The sequence below is a fragment of the Argiope bruennichi genome, chromosome 8, assembly GCF_947563725.1.
Source record: "Argiope bruennichi chromosome 8, qqArgBrue1.1, whole genome shotgun sequence".
NCBI lineage: Eukaryota > Metazoa > Arthropoda > Arachnida > Araneae > Araneidae > Argiope > Argiope bruennichi.
Window position 1 is genome coordinate 16,670,795 of NC_079158.1, and position 18,482 is coordinate 16,689,276.

Below are 18,482 nucleotides of genomic sequence, written 5' to 3' on the forward strand. Positions count from 1 at the left end.
ATATATAAGCACTTTGATTTTTCGAATATTTAGTTTTAGATATACTTATATAAGTACTTTGAATTTCTTGACCAATTTCTTGATACATATAAAGATTTTTGTCTTTCAAGTTCTTTTATTTAGCCTTACCTCAATTTTTTCAAATAATAATATAAGACTTAATACTTTTTATAATTAATAACGCTGTGATAAAACGATGAAAAAGATGGAAACTGTTTTTTAACGATTCATTTGCTTTGCCATGATTATAGAATTAGAAGTGATCACATACTTGATTCTATAAAAAAATATTTAGCTCATGCGTTTTGAGTAGCAATTTCATTCAGTAAACATATACTTTACTTCAAAAAAAATAGTACTAATTATTCTAGAGTTCCGAAGTCAGTGAAGAAAAAAAACTTTTCGAATATTTTTATTGTCTCAGAAAATAAAAGATCACTGAATATCACTCTCCTCACTTAATAAATGTATTTCATCAAAGAGTCCCTGCATAATAGCTTCCATTGCATCTCACACCTTGGCGAGAAACATTGGCGTTTAATTTGGCGGCGAGTAACCCTGGATGAAGAGCCAGGGATCCCAGCCAAAAAATCCTCGCTCTCCGTGAAACAGTTACGGTCGGCGATTGCTCTACTTGTTTCGTCTCCTCCCACCAAGCATGTTTCTCGCGTTGATCGTCTAAACACCCTTCGTTTGGATTATAGGTATCACTGGGTGCCCGTCACCGACGCCAAAGGGGTAAGCGGACATTGTTTATATTGCCTAACGCCAGTCTTGAGCATGTTCGATCTTAAAATGGATGATCGAATATCTACTTGTTCGGGAATTTCTCCAATGTATGTTTATGATTTAAAGTCGTTTTTTTTAAAGTTTGGGGCACTTGTGTTGGGATTACTTCAGATATCTTTTTTTGCATTATTCATTTATTAAAATATAAGATGACTGAAATCATTCCTTTCAGACCAGATGTCGAATTGTATAGAAAGTTAAAGTGGATTTTGATTGTGAAAATGAATTAATTTAAGGAAAGTGCTGAAAGATTTTTAAAAAATGACAGATTTATGCATTACATTTTGGGTGAATCATCATTATGGATTTTTTTTTCGAATGTGTCATGATTTAGTGATTTCAACGTGAATTGAAATAATGCAATGAGTGCTCTTTGATGAAGATTTGAAAACAAAATTGGAATTTTAATAACTGTTTTGATAGATAAAATATGTCATGTTAATACAAAAATATTATTTTACAGTATCGATTTCTATCGCAAATTTACTTTAATACTATATGGATTAACTGAAATAAGAGAATGTTCTTGTTATTATAATGAAGATGATGAGGTAAATAGATGGTTAATGCAGAAAATTTACAAAGATTCCACAAAAATTATGTTAAAAGATAGCTGAAATAATCAGCTTTTCTATTAAAATCTAAGATTTAATCGCACACAAAATCAGTGTTAAAAAGTACAAATTTTGACTAAAAATACATTCCTCAAGAACATTTTATAGAACATTCGACAATTAATGTGTAAAATATGACTTATAAGTTTTTAAAAATTATTTTTAAATAAAATTTTTATGTTAATGTGTTCATGAAATAAATAATATAAATCACTGACATATTTGCTCTTAAACCATTATTAAATATAATTGTTCAGTAAGAGTAAAATAAGTTTATAATTTGTAAAATAAGTTTATAATTTCTCAAAATTGATTAATAACATTAAAATTTTTTACCAGCTATCAAAATAAAAACATTCCTGAATTTTGGGTTTAGAACTGTTCGTGATGCATAATGAGAGCTATAAATTACTATTATTGCTGTTTTATTTGTAAATGTGATTGATACCAAACTTTTCTGCTTTATTAACTAAGAAAAAATTTTATTTTCCAAAAATTATTGAAATTATTTATATCTTTAATTAACACAGCCTTTTCCAACATTTATCGTCGAAAACCATATAATTTATTATTAGGATATTGTGAAAGAAATCGGATATATTTTTTCTCTGTAATTTTATTTTAAAATAACTATATAATATTTCGTGTTATTAAGATATTAGGGATACTGGAACCTGGTTTTTCTAATAAAAATAGTTTAGATTATAAATTTTAAATAATTTTATTACATAAGAATAAAATCTATTTAATATTATGTGTGACATTTTCATTGTAACAAACAATGCCGTCGTCCTAAATTTTGGAAGAAAAAGTAAGGATTTAAAATACGAGTTGTATAGATATTTCCAGCTCCTAAACATAGTGCACATAAAATCCAGCGGGGTTAAATCTTTTGCTCTTGCATAGTTTGAACACTTATATGCTTATTCTTGTGCTGTCTTCATTATCTGACAGTTGGAAATGAAAATGCCAGTCCCTGTGACAGTTGCGACAGAGAAACTAATCAAATTAACCAAAATGGATATTTTTTGAACAATTTCTGCTTGAAAGAATATTTCTAATTGCCTTCGGAATGAAATAAGTGGCAGGATCAAATCTTCCTAACCCTCTCTTAAATGATGTGAAGACTCACTTTTCTCAGAATTCTTCGTTTGAAAATAGGATAACTACAAAGTTGTGACCTAAATTACGTTGCATTATAAAATTCCATGACTGATCGATTTTTCACACTCTGGAAAAATGATTGTTTAATTTGCGCAAGTCGAAAATTTCGCTCAAGTTTTGAAAAGGATTCATTTTAAACATAAGGAAATAATTATTCAAATATTTGATATACCTTTTGGTATGCATTTCTTTAATATTATAGTAAATCTATAAGTCGAATAAAAAGGTTTTTTTTCTGTGAGGTTCTTACGTGGAAAAGTAAATTGATGAATATTTCATTTTTATTTCAAGATTACTTCTAAAAAATATACAAAAATATTTGCGATAGTAAATAGATAAAAAAATATATAATTAATTTTGCGATTTTGCAACTACTCCGTATTGAAAACACAAATTTGACGCTTGTTAGAAAAAGTCGAAATTTTCAAATTCTTGTTATGAAGTACATAAAAGTAAACGGTCGATAATCAATCTTTATTAAGAATTCTTCATTTAAGTTTTTAGTTTAGTAAAAAATCCTACAATTTTTAATAGAAATTTTTTAAATGTATTGCTGAATTAAATAGAAGACATTTTTTCAATGATAAATATGAAAATTCTGATAATGGATTAGGGAAAGAGGTAAGATTATGTAATTTTAATTTCAAAAAAATATGCTCTCTGAAAATGTAATTTATAAGAAATAGATTTATGAAATTAGTAACTACAAAAACGGAGATATTATATTGAAAATGAATGTAGATGCTCAAATTCAGATGCTATTCTTCTCTTATCTATAAAGAAATGTTTAATTATATGTGAGCAGATAAATTTTTCTATCAGAACAGATATGTTTTTAGCATAATTGCAATCAAATTACATAATTAATCGAAAGGAAACATTGGCAGAAGTGACTCCAATTATAAATACATATATAAACGTTTATTATGAGCAAAGAAAACGCCGAGTTTCCGTCGAAAAATCATTTGTTAATAGAATTAATTTAATTTGGATTAATAATCCTCTAAATTGGATATTGATTCTTTTAAAAATTCTTTACAAATTCAGTTAATTACATTGTTTTCACTCCTTCGCACAACCGTGTTTCTAATTGACTTAATCCGACGTTTTAATGTAAGACGTTTAATGTAATAATTAATAAAAGCAATATAAAAGTTTTGCTTCTAAAACGGTGCTGTAATTACGAGCGTTTATTTATATCCACGTTTGCTTTTATGTTTGGATCACATTCGTATTAGACTGAAGAAAAATTTTTAAAAATACTTTGATACAGTTTATTGTAAAAATGATTTGTTTTATACCACTTGCAATGGTTGCATTGTTGGTGTGTTAGGATGCTTACAATTAATTGTGGATTTCAAATAATTGTGAATTTTTCGTATCATTAGACTTTTTAATCCTAATACATATCAACCTTACATACAGCATGCCATGTTCTGTAAATTCTAGATCTATTAAATTTAGCTCGTAGTTAATTCTTAGGTAGTAAGGGCTCTTTAAGAGAATGCTTCTTTTCTGAATTTTATTTTTTTAAATTAAAAGAGTTAATCACAATTGTAATACCTTATTTTAAAGACTTTGGTGCATATTATCGTACAAATTCATTTTAAATCACTTTAAAAAATTTAGTTTTAAGAATTTTATTTTTTCTTTCATTTTAATAAATTCTAAAATTGGTTTCTCCTTACAGCAGTCAAATCAATTTTATCGTTTTATAAAATCTTACAATCGCATTTTATTTTCATTACTATCGTTGTGGTTTTTAAAAATCCCTTCTTTTGGCATTAATTCCTAAATAGAATTTTTGCCTGGGATTTTTTCTGGAAATTGTATGATGGAAAACTGGTTTATGTTTTTTGGTTATGGTTAAATAAAATGCAACGTCTGATATTACCATGCCAGACGAATATGATATAAATGTATTAAACCTAAAGCACTATACCATGATTTTTCAGATAACAGATTTAAAATGTAAGGAGATGTTTTTTTTTTTTTTATTTTTTTATTTTGAGATTTTAAAGAAAAGGATTTTTTGAAATTACATTTGATACCATCAATACTTAATTCTTGCATATTGTTTTCCAAACGCAATTCATGATGGAAGGATGTGAAAATAATTTTTCAATATTTTTCAACTCTCTATTTGTATGGGTTATTTCCGACTGCCTTTACTTATTGCCCGTATCAGTACTTTGCAATCGATTTCTGCTGAATAAACATAATTTCCAATCTTGGCCACAGCTGGGCAAAGCCGGCTTTGTTTATCGACTTCTTTCATGAGAGTTCAAACACGTGTAGAATTGACAGTAGAGCGGAAAGTAGTGTCATAAATGTGCTGTTAAACTAATTTTATAGTGATAAAGGACATAAAATATTTGCATTAATGTTTAAAAGGACTTGAGCCTCACTTTAAAAGGACAACAGCAAGGAATATTGTTTAGATAAGTTATACTCGTCTTAAACCTCAATCCGAGTTACTTTACTCTAAAACAACTAAATCGAAAAGTTTAGTATTTTTGTTTTCCCATACTAGGCACTACATTAAAATAAAACGTTTTAATGATAACGTAAATTGTATAATGTCAATACCTCAAAAATAAAAAAAAAGAAATCTACTTGTTGCTTTTTTTTTACTGTGGCTATTTATGTAGGCTTCAACATTTTATATGGAAGATGATAATGAATATTTATGAATAATGTATTAACATGGCATTCATCTTCCATTATGCGTATCAATAGCAGGACATACAATCTATTAAATATCTATAATCAATCACGACTAGAAATCTTATTAAAGAAATAATATTTTTTTTTTGAAAATAACATACTTATTGAAAGCCTTTATTTGTTCATAATTTTCTGTTGACATCGATTAATTAATATTTCATAATTTTGTGTTTAACGAATTAGTAAGCTATAAAGTAATGCATATAAGAATATGGAATTTTTCAGCAATCTGTAATACTAGTACCTTTGTAGTACCTTTTTGTTAATAATTCAGATCTACTCTGAAGAAAAAACTATAATGATATCAAAAGAAAAAAATATTTTTCTTATTTAAGGGCTATTTTACTCTAAGAATATTTTTTCAAGCTAAAAAAATCAATCTTACCATAAATTATCCTCATTAACTTTTTAAATGAGAATAATGAGGATTTCAAAAGGCCAGTTATTGTGATAGGATGTCTTTCAACATTGAGAAGAAGGTTTTAAAGTGGAAAAACCACATTTTTTACATATAACCGAGTCATTGTAATCTGTAGAATATTTTAATCTATACATGTTTTTAAAAAATACAGCCGGATTTATTTGCATTATAACTAACTAATAAAAATGGGAAATGCCTGTTCAGCACTTCGATATTTTTAACTGATCTGGTACAAGCATGAGCTTTTGTATCTTTGTTTCATAAGTGATATAACACAGGAGGGCAAAATAAATTTTGTTTATGTTCTAGAATTTTTAGAACTGATTTGAAAAATACTTGATGGTAAAGGTGAAAGTGTTTTTTTTTTTTTCGTTTTTTTTTCTTCCCCGTCAACTAAATTTTTTGAGATTTACAGCAATTAAATTATTAAAGACTAGTCGGTCAGACTTACTAGGAAAATCGGTTATATTTGATTTCATATCAATGATTTAGATATAAATTCATGTCATAATTCCGCTAGTTTGCCTGAGAATAAAACCATTTTATTTTAAAGAACCTGCGTATATATGTTCTATTTATCGAGTGCATGAATTTTTCTAATAGGGATGTTATAGTTATATTAAAAATGTAAATGTCCGGTTGAATTGATTGTAGCGATATTGTAGCTTTACTTTTTTTATTTGTCTTGTAAACTGTACAAATAACTAACAGAATCCCTTTAACTTTCATCAATGGAAGAAAATGACGCAATTCAATATGAAACAATGAAAATGGTTTTAATTTCAGTGAAAATCTCCGGGGGGGGGGGGGGTTGTAAGTGAGGATGAGAAGCTACCGGCATGATAGTTGGTTTGCGCCATTCTGGTGGGTACACAAAAAGGTAGGGGCCTGGCTCCACCCATCGATGATCGATGACGGGACGTACTTCCCAAGGGAAGGGTTGTACCGTGGCCGGTGATGGTCCTTAGGACTCAACAACAGTTCCCGCCAGTATTGCTATTGCGGTAGTCCGGTCATTCATATTTTTCCGTGTGCCTTCCGGCGGATCGGAGTAGCCAGTTTAAGGTTAATTTCAAAAGAAATATTGTTCTAAAGTTCTAACTCTATTGTTAAAAATTAAGTAAAAAAAAAAAATCTTTAAAAAATGCCAAAATTCAGGAAAGGTCTGCATAACTTTTAAATTGCTGTTGTTGAAAATACATTAGAATGAAAGAAAATGTATTGCTGTTTTAAAATTTTGTAAAGGTGTAAAATTTATTTTTGTTCTGATGGAAAAACCTCAGGCTTTCGTTTTACTTTTTAGTTTTGAACCTTATTTTTAAAAAGTACTGTAATGTACAGAATTCAAACGTTTGATTGATAATTCATGTTCTGTTTCAAGCTTTTAAGAGATATGTGATGCTTTCTTATAAAAATAAGAACTAAATAAATTTCATTTAAAATTAAAATTGACTGATTGGATATGTTTTAAAATTTTGATTAGCATTAAGAAATTGGGTATATTTTAATCAAAACAAAAAAAATCATGTAATGCATATGATACATATGGGTGTAGAAAATTTCTTTCGTTTGTATCTAACTCTTTCAAATAACCCTTAGCACTATTCGCAATAATAATCCATTCACAAAAGTTTGTAATTTTTATATCTTAAATCTGTTTTAAACGAAACTTTCTGTGCGTGAAAGAATTCTTGTTCTCCTGTGGTTTGTTTTTAATCAAATGTGCTATTCTTGAAAACGCCAAAAATAAAAAACGATCAATATTTCCATTTTAGCTATGGCCTTGAGTCAAAACGAATTACCATTATTATGCTTTTCTTGCCTTGACTCTGTAGTTAAATATAAATTTTTCGGTCATGTAATTATTCATTTTTCTAAAAGGCATTCTGTTAAATAAATTTATTTCAGAAATGATTAAGAATTTTCAAACCCATTCCCTTTCTAGAAATGTTGCTTAAACTGGATTAAATGTTGCAGTTCCATGCTTGAAATGAGGCATGCTTTAATATGCATTTTTATTGCACATTGCATTTAGACAGTAATTAAAAAATCGAAAAGAAATGAAATCATAAAACTGATACCAAAGCATATCAAAATTCTTACAATCCTTCATTTTATAAAAGTTTAAATTAAATAAATACATCTATTAACATACAATTAAATGATATAAAATTTATACATATAAGTTGAATTTTCAGCACATATTACACACATAGTTTCTACAGCGCTATTACATAAATAATAATTAATACACGTTAATTACTATTTACTATTAATGTGTATTAAACTATATGTGTAAATATATTTGTATGTACACATATTTAAATATATAGTTTTAAATAGATGTGCATTCATTTATTTTAAAATTTCATTTTTGTAACAATAATCAACGATCTGAAAGCTATTTCTTTGATAATTCGTATTAGAATTATTAGTCTTATATAAGAAGTATAATGAATATTATCCATATTATCTTGATTATTAATTTTAGCTTCTACGCTTAAAATTATTTGACAATGAAAGCAATGTTCTAATTATTGCAGTTAGTTTTTTAAATCAGAAATATATACTATTGCAAAATTATTTTTAATTAATCAAACTGCAATCATAAAAATAAATTCAGTTAGATCTCAAGTACTGAAACAGTATTGGGAAGATAATCAAAAATCATTATTCGAAATTATAATGCGAGTTTTTCCTTTGTATTTACTTGTATACTAGTATTTACTTCCTGCTTGTAAACTATTAAATCTGATGTAAAAGTAAAAAGAGATGTGTAAGTAAGTAACACTTTCAGTCCCTTGCTTAAAAATTCAATCATCCCATTCATCTGTAAATTGAAGTTGTAGATTAATTGGACACTTCATAATACATAGCTCTCTGCTGCCTTTTGTTTTTTTCATCTTGAACATGACAGTCCCCAAACGTACGCCGCACTTCAAAAGTGAAAAATTATTTAAGTTAGAATTTAGAAAAATTTCTTCAACGTAATACAGGTTAATACAAGATACTCTTCTGTTAGATTGTGTAGACATAAATGTAGCGTTTCAGAACAAATTATATACATTACTTTATTTGAAATTTAATCTGTTTCAAATATTAAGATATTTTTCAACATCGGAAGTCATATTTTGTCAGGATTCGTTACTTTCTCTTCTATGAAGTTTAGAGAAAGTATATTGCAATCGTCAAAAAATATAAACTCTAGATTTTGGTGACATTCCGATTTTAGACCTCCCTGAGATGGGAAAACACATTTTTAGCATTACGTCTGTCGACCAGTTTGTCCGTCTGTGTGTTTGTTTTATCACAAATATAACACAAAAATGCTTGAGTTAGACGGATAAAATTTGTATAAAGTCTCTACACTAAATTTGAAGATTTTTATCAAATTTTGAGCAAATTCCATTCATTGTAAGTCTGTTGGTCCGGCTGTTCGAATATAAGTTTACACGATAACTATAAACCAAAGAGAGCTAGATCTACAAAAATCGGTACATAGATTTAATAATTTTAGTACCGACACCTGTCAAATTTTGAGCCAAATTGAACAAGCGTTTAACCGTCTGTGTTTTCAAAACGCAATGACTTAAGTATATCAAATTTGATATGTGATTTTATGACCACAATTGTAGTTTTGTGTCAAATTTTTTCTCTCAATCGATTGGAAGAAACACATTTAAAAGACAAATTCGAATTTCGGATATAATTCACATACCGGGTTTAATCGCCAAAAAACTCGCCAAGGAGAATTTTGAAGATCGATTAAAAAAATATTACCTAGTTTAAGAATTCAAAAATAAGCTGTATTTCTATCCAGTCTTTTAATATTAGGGTTCTACTGATAAATAAGACGATATTTGCATTTTTTCACATTGTGTTTCACCAAAACCAATGTAAAATATTTCTAAATGAAAAGATTATTTATTCTTTAGTTCATGAACTGCAGAACACATTGAGAATCTACTTTATCACATTTAAATAAAAGGGTATGCAATAGATTTTAATTTAGTTTGAATTTAATTTTTGAAGTTTTTTAAGAAAATTCTGTAAAAGCTTAGAATTTTGCATTAAAACGTATGTAAATGCAATTTTTAAAAAACAGCATAACTTTCTAAAAATATTTAGAAGCAAAAAATAGATTTAGAAACAAAGAAACCTGTTCAAACATTAAATTAAAAAAAATCACATTTTTGCAAAAAAAAAAAAAAAAAAAAAAGAATGTAGTTACCTACCTTAAATTTCATAAAATCTTTTCATCTGAAAATCTTACAGTTGTTACTTCTTTTATCAAAACTGTAATAGATAGACAGATAACACTATCTATCGGGGGGGGGGTATGTGTTTTCACAATAACTACATTCTAGCACTGAAAGAAACAAGAAGTTGTATTGTTTTGTTTATTAATAAACAAGATGTTTTTATTGACATTTATTCGATCTCTAACAATTCCAAAACGAGAAAATAAGAAACAAAATTATCCTTAAAAACTGGCGAATAATAAAAAGAAGAACATTATCCTTTGCTTCTTCGTGAGAATTTCTATTTTACTTAAGCTCTGTGTAAAATTTCAAGTGCATTATGTACGTGTAAGTGAAGTCTATGATTTTTTTTCTTCTAAATTTACTCAATGCAGTAAATGAATACTGCACACCTTAAAGATTTTTTTTCGTGACTTCATATTCCATTCTTTTGCTCGAAAGAAAGATTTACTGCATTGGACATGTAAATGCTACCTTTACATAAAGGTACGGTTTTCATTGTTTGTTTTCATCTACTTGCTATTCAACAGAAACAATGGCAAAGGCATATATTGTCACCTATTTTTCCATTTCAACGCAGCAGCTGAAGCCTGATTTTTATATTAAAAAAACCCCTACCTATCATAATTTTATATGTACAGAAATAAAAAGGAACGAAATCTTCCTTTCATGTTGCATAAATGTTTTATTAACTACTTATAATTCATTCAAATTCATGGTATTAATTTTTAGTGATATATTTACCCATATTAAATTAGCTATAAAGGGAATTCTAAATAACTTCATTTACTTTACCCATATTGTATTGCTTTACCCTATTTCTTGATTGACATTGCATAGTGAAACTTAAAACAAATTTAAATATATGTTTGAACTTGTCTTTCTGCAGTATTTAGCTCAGATATATGGCTATTTATCAAAGGGAATTTTACAATTTTTCATAAATCTTGTTTATTTTGAAACGAAGGAAATCGTGAAAAGTGCAGAATATGATTTCAATAAATAAATAAATTAAAAAATAAAGTAGTAAGCTGAACTGAATATCACCGAAACATTCTCATTTATCAATGTTTCATTTGAAGATGTAGTAACCATTTCTTATAACGTATTTCTAAGCCCAAAGAGTTATTTTTCATTCTTTTGCACTTTCGATATAGAAATTTTACTACAATAATTTAACTATGAAATAGCAGTTGAAATGACAATGATTCTACTATCATAATTTTTTCATTTTCTTACTATATGTTTAATACTGCAATAAATAAATAAACCTTAAAGTGTGAAAAATTCTAATTCAAACTGCTAATTGGATGGTTGAGTGAATGGTAGTAGATACGAATATTAGAAAATGACCAGCTATCAGAGCTGAGGGCTGTATATAAGTTACCTTTTCATTCATTTCGCTGTAGCATAGAGATACTTTTCATTCTCAGATCCGGAAACACTCCACGCTGTTGCGCATACGTCAGGAGACGTTTATTTCATTTTAAAAAGTATGAGATGAAAGGAGGAAATGTTTATATTTAGCGAATTAAGAGGCCTGCTAACTATTCATCTTTCAGCCTACCAGCCTGTAACGGAAGTACAATAATTGAAAAGTACTAGTCTGGAAATTCTGAAACGAATAGTATATTCTTGGCATAAAATCGAAACTGGGTCGTGGCTCGATTCCACCAAATATGTGATATGTATGTGATCATGCCCTCACATTAATATGGTGTGAAATTGTGATTAGTGCTTGTGTGTATGTATCAGGTGGGGTCTTTTGCATCTGACCATGCATCAGAATTAAGAATCTATCCCAAACGTTCCTTAATCTACCTCACAATCACTGTTTATGCACAAAAAACTTTCTTTTCCTAAATTGTCTTGGGAATGATTTCTTCAATATATATTTGTTAAACTCAATGGTGATCTAAATCTCTAGGTGATCTCTCTAGGTGATCTAAAATCTTGTAATTATTTGAAATATAGACTAAATTCTTGATTTTATAAGCAAATCTATTTCATTTAGCGATAAATAAATATATTATGAGCATTTAAATGTTTTTATTTAATGAATAGATTTCATATATCATATCAGGGATTGTTTCCATATCGAAAATAAGATTCAAATTTTCTAGAAAAATTTGCCTCTGGTGTTTTTCATACACTTTCCGTCGCAACGCTTTTCAATTGAAAAGATGTAGAGAGCAAGTATGAAAATGTAATGATTGTTTTAATAAATCTTTCAAAAAATTATATTTTAATAAAAGGAATAACTCTGCGATCGATCCAATATGAAAAACTGAAAGAAATTTTAGTTAAAGAGGGATTTATTGAGTCATCTTGGAAACAGATGCACTAAAAAATCGATATGTAATGTTTTCTTGGACGATTTTAAATAAATTTCCCAGAGGATACTTTAATGATAGAAATTTCAAAAATTTTCGGAAGTTATATTATTCTGTAGTATTTTAGTATACTTTTTAAAGCTAATTTTATCCTTTATTATAATAAAGTATAAGCTTTACAAAAATAAAATTAATGAAACGGTTTGCCAGACTTATGAACGTATTTTTACACTTTAATGAATATTATATTAATTTATTAATGTCTAGTTCTGTGTTATGGTGTTTTGTTGATGAAAGTTTCTTTTCGGTCACAAGGTCAGATTAACAAACACAGCAAATTTATTTACATTATTTAAATATAACAAAATTAAGGCCTTCAAATTGTAATTCAGCTGAGCGTATACTCGTACCGGTTCAGAGAGAAAGGAAAGTGTGTTAGAAATACATTGCGAGTCTTTAATACCCGGATGGGATGAAGGCACATCCTGATTATGTCACATTCAACGGAGCCGCAATTTGCAGTTAACAATTTGATTTGCATATGAAAATTGATTGGCATTCGCTACAAAATCATAAGAGCAGTCATAGTTTTCTTTGAAGTTTAACAAATATGAGTTACGGTTACATTTAAAATGTAATACATTTTCAATTATAATATTTTAAAATTATTATTGTATTAAAACAAAATCGATATAGCCAGAAATCTGGAGATGTTTTTTTAAGTAAAAGATCTAGGCGCTCTGTTATGATTATCAAACGTATAAAGTTATAAGATTAATTGAAAGATTAAAAGACAACTTAAATAGGGATTTAAAAAGACAGTTTATATTTATTTCTTAAAAATAAATAATGGATTACACAAAAATTTCATATCCATTAGAGTATATAAGCTATATATTTTCAGAAGTCCATTTTCCTCTTTAATAGCTTCTTTACGTAGAATAAAAAATATATGGAGATATTTTAGCTTGAATATTCATCAATCAACTACTTCAATATTTTCCAACTTTATTCAACTGCAATTTTATTTCCATCCATTTCTAAATAATTCAATAAATTATCGACAGCAGGATTTTTTTTTTTCTTATTTACCAAGTATTTGTGGCTTAAGTATTTTATCAAGTCCTTAACTAGGTCACTTTCGGAGCTATTAAAAGATTCGTACTCCTAATAATATTTTCATCTTGATTTTCTTTCTTTCTTTTTTTTTTTGTATTTAGGGTATATTGCTATTATTTCTATATAAAACATAAACAGATGTACAGTATATTTCTTGTCATGCAAAGAGATGCAGTTTTTTTTTTTTTTTTTAATATGATAAATTTAGTTGGCAGAATAGAAATTGTTGTCAATTGGAACTTGCACACTTTTTATTTCGAATATTTTTAAATTACTACTTAAATGTTCCATAACTTTGCATATATTATATAAAAAAAGAGACAAATTTGAGAGTATGTGATAGATGTGTTTTCCTTTTTCTAGCTCATTCAAATCACATCAACTAACAAAATTAAAAGAACAAGTAACTAAATCTAACTTTTGTGATTTTGGAATTTGTAAAGCTTATTGTTGCACAGAAATTCTAAATAAAAATTTAAAAATTCATTAATTAGTGTGGAATTGTATAGTTTCATGTTCTTTTGTTATTAATATTTAAATTAACAAAAAACTTTTTATATGTTAATGTATTTATACCAATTTGAGAGTACATATCATTGCTATTTTTTATTTATTTATCTGTAACTATTTTTTAATACAAAAATACAACTCTGGTGAAATTCTGTGGGTTGAAATTATTGTTTAAGACAGGAAATATACCTGTAGATAATAGTGAAAAAATTGGGTGACGATGAGTGTTTGAGTACGAAGGAGGGTTTGAATCATAAAAATAAGCGATGCAGTATTTACATTCTAAAATTAATTTTTTCATCACTCGAACTGTCCTCTCTGTAACTGTAACTCTTTGCTGTAACACTCTGTTCGGTTCTCATGATCACTGTTTTCTGCCTTCTTAGTCAGTATGCTGCACTTCTCTGGTCATAGCTTCAGAAAAGAAATTTTGACAATAGGTAGAAATTGGATTCTTTGGATAAAAATAAAAAATTGTTAAAAAAATTGAAAAATAAAAAATTGTTACTGAACTCCAGGCCTGTTTCATCAGAGAAGGTTTTACACACACACACACACACACATACACACACACACACACACACACACACACACACACACAAACACACGCACGCACACACACACACACACACACACACACACACGCACGCACACACACGCGCGCGCGCGTGCGCACATGTATACACACACGCCAGCACACATATACACATGCACACAAATAAACATAAGCGTGTGAAGAATGTATTAAAATGTTATCGTTGCTTTTCTGTCTTCATCTTTATATTTATACACTTCATTTTAAATAAAAATAATCTCTAATAATTTTTCATTCAAATTAAATTTGTGTGATTTAATGAAGAAAATAATTTATTTCTACTAGGCAAATGCAGCAAAGGGGAAAAATGAATCAAATTATTTCACTTGATTGAGAATCCTGCAAATTAGTTTCGCTCCAAGCGTAAAAATGAATGACCTTTTTCCCATTCGTCATTATAATAAAATTAAAATCAAACTTATCCTTATCAACAATTACTCAATGAGTATTTTTTTTAACTAGCAAGAATTTTCCTAACCATCCGACGGGAGAATTCAAAATTGAAAAGCAGAGGATATAAAAAGTCCAAAAATGTCTACATCTCCTTTTATCATAATGCAAGCCTCATTTATATAACTGTAAACTTTTTCTTTGTTTAAACTCACGTCAGCAATTTATTTGAGTTTCGACTCATTAAATGCATGAAAATGGCTCGTTATTTAAGTCCTTTCGAATTGGAATTGCATTTTTAATGTGGTGTCTTAAGAATGTTTATGGCTAAAAAATACTTTCAGTCATTTCTTTTAAATATGCAAAAACTCGTTTTCTGGGAAAACTATGCATTATTAGGAAATTATATCTATGCCATCATCTTCAATCACGGAGTAATAATTACTTAAGTTCTCCCGCAGTTTCAGAAAAGGCGTGATCCATTGGGAGATGTTACTAGGTTTTTTCCCCCCTCTCTCTTTCTTTCTTCTTATCGTAATCATTATCAACATGATAATGATTGTATCGATCTTTGGCCGCATAATCTTTTTTATGCTTCTGCTTTTCCGTTTTCTTCTAAAAGTAAATTCTCTTTTTAGTTTACGGTTTTCTTGATAATGGAGGTCATTTGTAAAGTTTCTTTTTTGTTTTAACTGAAGCCATCTGTTGTTGGTAACTTAGTAAAAAGTGATTTGTTTTAAATAATGAAGTTGAATTAAGTCAAATATGGGCACTGTCTAAAGTTTTTTAACCCTTGTTTATTTTTTTTTCTTTCTCCTTTTATAGAATGTCTAACAAATAAAGAATTTTTATCAAAGTCAAATGATTTTAATTATAGTAAAATAAGCGATTCTTAAATAATTTAATACTATATTGTGAATGTGATCGTTGACTTCATAAATGAGCAAAAAAATAGCTTTCTATAGTTCCACATAAATAAAGAATGTTCATCAAAGCTAAATGATTTCAATAAGTTAAAATAAGCGACTCTCAAATAATTTAGTATTTTATTAACAATAAATTGAATTAAATTCGCATTCCATTAGGCTTTGATGGCACAGGAAAATGTAACTGTTGATTTCATAAATGAGCAGAAAACAGCTCTCTATAGTCCCACATGAAATTTTAAAGTTACCTTTTCTTGCCCTTAAAAAAAGTATATATATTTCTTCAATTTGATTTTATACATATATCATCAAAATCTTGAACTATTATAAAATAAATATTAATTTATTAATAACCATAAATTGCATTTTAAGGAATAATTTATCAAAAGAAGGCTTCAAAATATGCCTTTAAAACTCTACTATTTTAATATTAATATCTAAATGAAATGCTTCATTTTCTTGATACAAAAAGTCAAAGACTTCACAATTTAACTCTATTAGTCTGAAAAACCATCATTATTACGAATTTTTGTTGATAATTTTCATTTATGATATTAGAAAGTTGTTCGTTGTTTGAAGCATTCTGATGTAATTTGCTTAAAAATCGTTTTGAATTTGACATAGAATATTTTGAGAACTAATTTAGACTAATTTCCTTTTGTAAAAATTCTAAAACATGGTTATTTGAATCATGTTTTTAATTTAAAATTTAAGAAAAATCCTAAAATAATAATATGGGTTTCATTTACTTAAAATCTAAGATTAATTTATTATAAACAAATAAGTTTTATAAAGAATTAATTTATTTTCTCACTTCTCCGCCATTATTTTTATTGAATTAGGAAGTTATCGGAAGTTATTGTTTATATTTTCTTTCACTTGTTCGCTACCATGATTCATGCCTGTGATTCGGACCATTATCTAATAACATGCATACTTTTTTGTTATTTCTTAATTGTAGTAAATAAGAGAAAATCTAATTAGATAGTAGGTGTGAATCACGGATGATTCACAAGCTAAACAGTATGTTAAAACCAAGTGTTATAAACAGATGCATGTTTAACTAGCATCATATTCTACACTGAATCAGAACTTTTGTTATCACCTGGATATAAGTCACAAGGCAGTCAGTGGTTTACGCAATTTACTTTGTTTGTGTATGTTTTTATTCTTCCGAGTATTAGAAAACAATATGAATCCTTTGAAAAAAAGGATGAGATCTACAAAATATCAAACGAACGTTAACTAATCTATATTGCGTATTCTTGAACCAGATTTTTTAAAGTAAATGTTGCATTTAGCTTTCTCTAGACAATAGCTAGGGCTAGAAGTGAAGAAATGTTTTCAGAAATCCTGTCAACTCGTAATACTTCGTCAAGCAGACAATTAATCTCAAAAAAATTGTAATTAATTCTATTATTTTATATTCAAGTCTTCCTTTATAACTGCCATAGCAATATAACCTGATCAGCGGTTGCCATTTTTTTGAGATTATTTCAAATTGGATTTCAAAATGCAAATCTTATCCCATGTAATTTACAACATAATCAGTTAAAATAAATAAAAATAATATAATTTTCATTTTCTGCCAAAGCATTTTTTAGAAAAGGGCATAAATCCATAGAATTGGGTGAGATTTCTTGAATTCTAATTATTTAATTTGCAATTAGAATAAATTATAAAATTTTCAACTACTTAAAATGAGATTGATCTTATATTACTTATTTTTCTGAATTTTAAATTAGTCTTTCTGAAATATTGCATATTTGCCAAAATTCTGCAAAGAATTCTTATTAAATGACATTTTTTATGATATTTTGTTAAATGTGTTTATGTTATTTGGTAAGAAATGAATGTAACATTCCAATTAAAAAAATATTTCATTTGTTTTGATCTTCAAAAATAAAATTTGAATTATTTTGCAACTTAAAACTGTATAATAATGCCAGCTTTAAAGGTTTTGCGATTACCTCGTACTAAAAATTTACATAAAGTTAATTTACATAAAAACCAAGATCCTATCTGCACAAATATTTTAAAATATAAAACATCTTAGTTTTAATATTAGCACTAGAAGTTAGATTTCATAAGAAGAGAGTTATTATTAAATATACTTTAGATTTTTTTACGTTCCTGATAAGACAGAACCATATTAGGCAGTATTTAAATTGAGTAATTAAATGAAATTGGCATATGCTTTTTGTATCAGTAGAAGTTTTGTGTTTGCATTTTGTATCAGTATTGAATTCTCAGGTATTCTAGATTATCAGTGACGCACATCATCTTGTAAAATCCGAAATTCTGAGTCCCACTTCAAGATAGTAATCATGGTACTTCGACAAAGAATGCTAACTAATTAATTTAAAATAAACTTTGTTATTTGAAGACATAATTTTTATTCTACAGTCCTAATGTATATTAGCTAGGCTGAAAGTATACTGTATCCTCACTAATCCTGTTTTATTTTTAGATGTTTTTAATAATAATTTGATTTTTAATAGATTGAGTTTGTATTGTCACATACTTATCCAAAAATTACATTTAAAATCCAAATAAGAAGCAATACAATTTATTCAGGGGGAAACGTATATTCTTTTCTTTCTTGATATATTATTTGAAATATTTTAATTGG

The 18,482-nt window shown here is 27.6% G+C and overlaps 1 protein-coding gene across 1 annotated transcript in view; it reads left to right on the forward strand.

The window, feature by feature from the left end:
• The first annotated feature begins 617 nt into the window (after positions 1 to 617).
• The window catches only part of LOC129981382 (cytoglobin-1-like), a 201,702-nt gene continuing 183,837 nt past the window's right edge, over positions 618 to 18,482 (forward strand). The window contains exon 1 of the mRNA XM_056092213.1: positions 618 to 738. The gene's annotated coding sequence lies outside the window, so the exon portion shown is untranslated. The remainder of the gene's footprint in view (positions 739 to 18,482) is intronic.